This window comes from Corvus moneduloides, chromosome 13, assembly GCF_009650955.1.
Source record: "Corvus moneduloides isolate bCorMon1 chromosome 13, bCorMon1.pri, whole genome shotgun sequence".
Taxonomy (NCBI): domain Eukaryota; kingdom Metazoa; phylum Chordata; class Aves; order Passeriformes; family Corvidae; genus Corvus; species Corvus moneduloides.
Genome location: NC_045488.1, coordinates 13,416,238 through 13,424,467, shown reverse-complemented (window position 1 = coordinate 13,424,467; position 8,230 = coordinate 13,416,238).

The following is an 8,230-nucleotide window of genomic DNA, read 5'->3' as shown; positions in this document are numbered from 1 at the left end:
CCCGGGCAACCGGCGGCCGCCCTCCCCCGCTCCTTCCCTCCTTCTTTCCCTCTCTCCTCCCTTCCCTCCGTATCAGGGTCCCAGCGACAGCCGCGGGGACAGGATCGTGCGCAGGGACCGGCTGGCACCCGGCATGGTGCTGGGCTGCCACGGATTCAGGTGAGGGGCAGGTGAAAAGGGCTGAGGGGCCATTACGATTGTTAGTGTAATAAATATTTATTACAGCCCTTCTGGACTTGCTAGACGTTGTCCTGCCAGCGTCCCCTCATTTCAGTGCATTAAACTCCTGTTTGCGGCATGACGGCAACTGTGCCACCCTCTCTATAGTTCTACGGTGCTGTCATGCCTCTGCATTTCCTGTACCCACTTTTCTGTGATTGTCGCCTGGTTTTAGTCTCGTCCTCCACCACTGGTTTGAATCCCTCCATTATTTTTGTCCCTCACCCCCACAGAGCTTGATTGTGCTACATTTCTCCTCCAATCACCCATGAGCCTGTTTCCACTCTGGTCTGTCACAAAGTCTGAGAGACACAGAACAGGTCAGGTTGGAAGGGACCACAGTGGGGTCATCCCTGAGCGCGTGGCACAGGATTGAGTCCAGATGGTTCTGGAATATCTCCAGTGAGGGAGACTCCACGCCCTCTCTGGGCAGCCTATTCCAGTGCTCTCTCACTGCGCAGCGGAGAAGTTCTTCCTCAGTTCAGCTGGAACTTTCTGTGTGTCAGTTTCTGCCCGTTGCCTCGTGTCCCATTGCTCAGCACCACGAAGGAGGTTGCAGGTTACTTGCCCACTCATCTGCTCATTCACTGCCATGTCCTTTCCCAAGTTCCTAGCGGATTGTGCTACTCCATGTGACAGCAGGCCAACTGTCCTGCACGAGATATCTATAGAGCAAGAATAACATAGTTCAATACTGAGTTACGTGGGCTGTATATGATTTTAATTAAGAGATTTGCACAAGGGAAATCAGAAGGGCTTAGCTGGCTGGAAATAAAAGGTCTGTGCTGAAGGATTTCTGCAGAAGTATTACTTGCGAGACAGAAGAAATACTTGGAGATTTTGAGCATTGAGACAGGCAATGTTATGGGATAAATAAGGTGAAATGAAAGGACAAATGTGATTAGTGGAAGGCAAAAAATAGAAATACCAATATAGAAAATGAAAGTGTTTAACACTAATGTTGAATCAAAAGTATTGACACATGGGGAAAACAGTGAGCCTATGAAAAATGTTATGGGGATTTTGAAAAAAAGTGATCTATCAAGAAGTCAGTCCATTTCCATAATTTTTGTGTTTTTACTAAAAAGAATAGCAAGAGGATAATGGTGGCATTTAAAAAAAAAAAAAAAAAAAACCAGAATTAAACTCCATAATTTGTGCTTTTGGTTTGGAAAAACAAAAAGGATGAGGTCAATAGTAGAGATTTAACCTCCACAGGGAAAAGACAGATTTTGTTAAGAAATAAATTGTAGATTCTATGAGACATTAACACATCATAACCAAAGCCACATTTTAGAAACCTCTCTAGTGACATCCTGGGGGATTTTAAGAGAAACAGGGGAACTAGAGAAGGAAACAAAGGTTGGCAGGATGAAAGCTAAGAGGAGAAATATGCTCTTTCCAAACAGGAACTTTTTTTCCCCAAAAGTACTATTTCTTTTTGCAGAACTAAAATATTGTCTTATTAATGTCTTTACTGGTTTTAAAGTTCTTGTACGAAATAGCTACAAAAGCATGACACCTTAAAATGCCAAAAGTATTAGCTAGAAGATCTCTGCTAGTTAGATACTGAGGAAACAAAATCACTGGTTGAGATTAGAGGGATTAGAGCAACAGGTTTTCTAGCCAGCTTTTAACTAAGACTTAATAAACAAAAGAGGGGTAATTTATTATATCATAAATTATTAAATATGTTAACAAACACAGCAAACAAGGTTCTTCTTGTTTAAAACCCCCTGGGATTAATAACATATGTACATTTTAGGATTGCAGATTTGCACAATATTTCTAAGATCCACAGCATGATTTATTTAATATGATTTATTTTTGGAAATATTATATCAATTGGATTTAGAATTCAACTACCTATATTTGAAATAATATTATAAGATCAGTATATTTGGATATGTATTTCTTAGTGAACTTTGAAGCATTTCTCCAGAGATGTAGAAAACAAAATTAGAAAAAATAAGAGATTTCGTTACATTCTTGATCCCTTACTCCATTAAGGTTTTATCACTTTAAAGTTGACCTGATGTAACCTTAACAGTTGTGGTTAATTCTCTAATACATAGTTGGTAACTGGGTAGAGAATAGGCTTATATTAGAGACCCCAACCAATAGGAAGATACATGCGGAGATAGGAAAATTTATCTCAGTATTTATTTGGAGGGAAAAAAAAAAGGCATTTGAAAGCATAGCATTGGTAAATGGTATTAGATTTAGCCAACAATATTTGTTAGCAAATTCCCATTTTCCGTTTAATCATTTTTAAGGGTTGACTCAAACATAGTGACTGTAAAATGAAAATGTTTTTGTCATTTTGAGGTGAAGTGTACAGCAGGTTAGAGACAGGTTTTGACCAGAGTGATATTTGTGATCATAACGAGCTGTACTTGGGACCTCTTTCTAGGGACCTCGTGATTACAGTAGTGATTAGAGTAGTACATCATAGAGTAGTACATCATCATTCCGTATTTTTCAAGTGTTTCAATTTTTATTTTCTGAGGATTATAAGATCCCAGAATTAAATTTCTCCAACAGAAACGTTAGATTCAAAATGAAGTTGTTCACTATGTTGCCTTTGTTTTTCTTCCAGCAAAGGAGGAGATAGGATAGAGAACAGAAGAAAAGTAAAGCTGCTAGGAGTGGTTTGGGACAGAAGGGTGTGTGTAGCTGCTGGGATGTTAGAATAGTTTACTGCAGAGGACTGCTGAGGATCAATATACAGTGTTTACTTTTGATTAAACCACAGCACATGCATTATTCAGTTGTTACCCATGGCCCTCTTCCTTCCACAGGCACACTTTTTGTGATCTCTCTTTCCTCCTTCAACAAAAATACAAAGGCATGAAATTTTTATATGAGCCTATTATCTTCATGCTTTTAGACACAATTTTTCTTCATAATATCTTCTTATTGGCTTAGAGATTCATTACACAGAATTTTCCTTTCTTTTCATAAAAGTTGTGATACTTAGTAGAGACCTAGAAAACTATCAATGGGGAGGGACAATGACAGGATTTCACTGTATATCACCTTACTTGTCAGAAACAGAGGAACAGTAGTGGTTTGGCACAGTGTTTTCTTCCATAAAAATCGTTGCAAATGTATCAGGCCAAAGAGATAACAGCTGATACCCTGGCGCAAGCTCTTTGTTTTTGTGGTTTTTTTTATTTTAAGGCCCGTTGTAAACAAATAAATAGCACATATAGATGCTACAAATGCATACTATTTTTAGACCACGAATCACATTAAGGGCTATATATTGTCTTTGGTATGTGGTAGAGCTAAATTTGATTAACCTTCTGTTACTACAGGCCTCTCTCATTTGTACAACTGTTGATTCCACTTCTAGAAGAAAAAGTCTTTCATAGGACTTGCTGCTGCCTGCTGTACCTCCATCCTAGGGAAGAGGGATGCTTCACCGAGGCAGTATGACTCAAAATGTTCCATGCTTCCTTGTCAGCAAGTTTGTTTGCCCAGGACCGTTTTTACTGCTTAGATTACCCTGCTCCGGGCCAGGCAGCCCCAGAAGGACTGTTTCCCACACCATATTTCCTCTCTCAGGCCCGAGCACTGGTGCTTGCCTCAGTGAGCAGCCCTGTTTCCAGGCACGGGGCTCCAGAGCAGAGCGCTGAGCCCTCGCAGGGGTGTGTGTTGCCACGGGGCTGCTCCATTGCATCGCTGCCACGTCTCTGGTCGGCGTGACGTGAGCTGCTCTTCACAGCATCCTCCTCCAAGAAGGGCATGCACAGGGAGCTTCACACTGCACAAACCCCACAGCCTGTGCAGGCTCAGCCCAGCCACAAGGAAGGAAACCAGAGACAGGCTGACTGCAGCACTCGCACATGAAGGCAAATAATGTCAAGCTAGCAGGCAGTTGTTTGTTTACTTATTTATTCTGAGTGTGCAACAGAGGATGTCAAATCCAAAGCATATCACTGTAACCTAAGCAACTGTAACCATTACAGCCACTTCACCCTTGAATAGTTTCCCTACCTTAAATTTCTCCTTCATTTTTCTAGTTCCAATTTCCGGGAGGGGAGAGAGGGAAGAGCAGAATTTTGGAATGAATTGTAAGTGGAATTTAATACTTAACAGATTTCTGGAAACCTGGATGGGTTTTGGTTGGTTTGGTTTGGTTTGCGGTTGGTTTTTTGTTTGTTTGTTTGTTTTGCTTTTTGATTATTTTTTTCTTGTTAGCTTTAAATACTTATCTTGGTTTTTACTTTAAAAGATAAAATTGCGATTTCATATTTCTGTTGTGTGGAGTGTATAATAACTAATCTCGAATTCACCTAAAAATCAGACTAAAATACATTATTATTGTGCAATCATAGGGGAAAAAACCCAAAAACTTGTGTACAGTATTTTCAAACATTAGTGGAATGGTAGGATCTAGACAATATATAGCTATTAAATCAATAATCCAGATGTCGAGGGAATTCCCCAGACAGCTGTTGGATATTTCCCCCTAATCAGTAATAATAATCCAATGGTGTTTGAAATGGCGTGATTATATATTGGAACATATTTTTGTGCTGATATTTTCTCATGCGTCTCTAATGGCTCCCTAAAATATGAAGAAGACCAAGTATTATTCATAGGCATGGATCTCCTGTAAAAAAGCTGCTGTTTGAATACATGAAGTCCGTGCAAGTTTTTTAGCCCTTACTTACAGACACTAAGCTGGTTTAGCACCACTATACCCTGGTATCTTTTGTTTCCTGGCAGGATAACCCTGATGGATGTCAGTGGTGTATGCCAAGTTTTGTGTGGCAGAAGTCAGGGAGGTATGTGGGAACCAGGTACACAGATTTTGAGGGACAACAGAGCTGGGGGATGGGCCGGCTGACCTATTAAGTCTCTTCCATCTCCAGTGTCTCCAGTTTTGCTTTCATATAGATTTCAGTGCCATGGAAATGTTTGGGTTTTTTTTTTCTATTTCTAGTACTTGTGTAGACATATACAATACCTAGTTTCTAGGCTGGTCTAATGTTTTGGGTTTTTTTTTATATAACTATAACCAGCATACTTGTGCTATCCAGATTCCTATTTAAAAATATAAACATTTTTCTTTGTTCTTCTCTGCTTCACTGCACTATGGGGGCTTACTTATTTCAGTGTCATCCTTCCTAACCTAATCCAAACAATAACCTTGGCTCAACAATTTAAACATATTGAATCCCCAACCAGAGTAGTTTTCCCTAGTAATACTCTGATTACAGCAGCTTTTATGTCTGAACAGGAAAGGACCTTAAACACTAAATCTCATCAGTACTGTAAAAAATAAGTGGTGAGCATCAGTCACATTTTCTTGAAATACCACAAGTCTTTCTTGAGGCCTAATCCTTTAATCTCTGGATTTTGGGCACTTCTGTTCTGATTACTAGGGATCAAAAGGTTTGGCAAATACTCTTCAGACCACTCTTCAAAGTGGCCACTGTAATATTATCAGGTTGTTGTGACAATTGTATGATTTTTTTGTTGTTGTGGTAGCTGGTATTTTTGGAAAAAAAAAAAAGTTAGTTTATCAATGCGATGGTCTGCCACGTGGAAAATTTTTAAAAAAGCAGATGGTCCTCCAGTATAGAGGTTCAGAGGATTTGAGAACGTGGCAATGTCAAAGTAAAGGAGAAATACCTTTCACTGATGATGGAAATTCCTCCTACTGTGTAAGAGGCAACCTTTCTAATGGAGGGTACCCTTAGAGGGCTGCTGCAACATATGCTAAGGCTTTTCCAAGCTTGTTCCCAAAGCTACAGAGTGACCTTTCATTTCACTGCAAATGGAAATCTTATGCCATTTCCTGCCTGAAACACTGTCATGTGTGAAGTTACATAGAAAAAAGGAAAGAATTTTGTATGTCACTCATGGACCAAAATCTACTTCTTAGACCCTCCTACCAGACAGTTTTTGTTCATTGGTCTGCTCTGGAAGTATACAGTTTTTCCCTAAATGAGATCATTTCCTCATCCTGTTTTAAACAAAGGCAACATGAGTTGAAACAGATCAGTGACTCCTCCACAAATTTAATTTTACTTATTGCAAACTAGAAACAAAATTAAACTGAATTTTTCCCACTATATTTGATCACTGAAATTCCAAAAGACTGTCACTTTACATCTTAGATCTCTGTCTAAGGAAGACAACCCCTCCTGACTTAAAGAGAGCTACCAAGGTGCTTTTAAGAAATCACTGATTTTCAACAGAGAGGCTTTCAATTAACAGGGTAGATTTGGAAAAAGAAACAATCTTGTCACCTAGATGCAGGGCCCTGCGGTTATAACAGTAGCAAGTGCAAATCTCTCCATGCTATTCCTGTTCATTACAGCGTTCATTGCTGGGCTGCATTTATTGTTTCTGTCCCTGCTGTTGTCAGTAAGAAACTCAACTGAGTATTTAGAACCAAAACCCCAGAGACTGAAAGAGCCAAATACTCTTGTGCTCATTATGAATATTTTATCTGCATAGGTGTGTCATCACCTGCATCCAGTTCCTCTCCACTTGGAAGATTATGTTCTGCTACACAGCGTAAATTCATTTGGAAAAAGCATTTTATACTGTTGCTTTCATGGGATTTGCCACGTTATATATTTGAGTATGTATATCAAGGGTGAATGCAGGTGAGGGCTTTCAAAGTTACTTTGCTGTGTTGACAACACCACAACAGATCTGGCCTTTACTATCAAATTGCATGTTTTTATTAATTTTTCGTTCAGTGAAATATTCTGAAATATTCAGTGACTATAGTGGGCTATGGCCAAGCAAATTAATATTATGTATCAAGTACAAACAAGTTCTAACATTTTCAATGTGCCAATGTTAGCATCCAATGTTAGCCTTAAACTAGAATCACACATGTTTTTGTGCATACTGTGTTGCTTGATAAAAGAAGTGCTCGTTGAGTCTGTAGTGCCAGTTCAGGCCTTGGCGTCCCTGATAATGCCTGCTCTCTGTGAGAAAACTTGTGCCAGTATAAGAAAAGGAATTAAAAGTCAAGCACTGTGCCCCTGTGTAAACCCCCAGTATGCATACACATGACTTGTTTGTGTATTAAACTGCACTGAAAAGTTTTTTGGCTTATGGGAGGTAGGAACTTTTTCGCTAGCTGGAGGAAAAGATGTGCAGCTCCCTGTCAGCTTGGGGGAGAAGGCTGGCTTGTTATCTTTTGCCTGTTTTCATAAACAAATGCCGACAGCAATTGTTGTTTTTGCAGAGCCAGCAGAAATTCATAGGAGGTTTCTTTTTGTTGTACTGCCACACTAAAAAGAGATGTTATTTTAACAACAGAATGTTTGATAGCTTTTAAAAATACAAGGCCTAGTTTTTAGGCATGCTGAGCCCCATAATTTCTATTGAAGTCAGCTCTTGCTGCAGATGCCCCAGAGCACTCTAAGAAGTCCCTCAGATTCAAGATCCAAGTACAGCATTAGGGAACATCTGTGATGTGAGCACAGTCACCAGGAAAAGCACAGAGGCTTTGTTTTCTATACATGAACACAAATTGGACTGAGTCTTTTGGGAGATGCATATATTGAATGTGTTCATTAAACTTGCCGGGTTATCATCTCAGCAGTCAGCCTTAGTAAGGTGCAAGTTAGCTTACACTAGAGCAGAATTTCTCTAATGGGAATTGCTTTGTGGGATGGAATGCAGAGGTAAGATTGCAGTATAACCACTATGGGACACTCAGGCACAGGGAAACATCTGTCCTATGAAGAAACTATCTATGGCAAAAATAACCCCAGACTGAACATTGAGCTCAATTCCGAGGCTAGACCTATCTGACAGAGCTTTAAAGATTTCTGTTGTGTGGTCAAAATGGTTTTTTTCCCTTATTGCAACTCAGGTTTTCCCAGGATTTGTGCCTCATGAGGTAACAGTTAATGGAGAAAGTCTTCTGTGAAAAAAAACCAAACAAAACCAAAGTATTTAAGATTTCAAATCTGTAACAAAAACAAGTGCATAAATACAAAATGTATTAGTTGCATATGCAAATAAAATG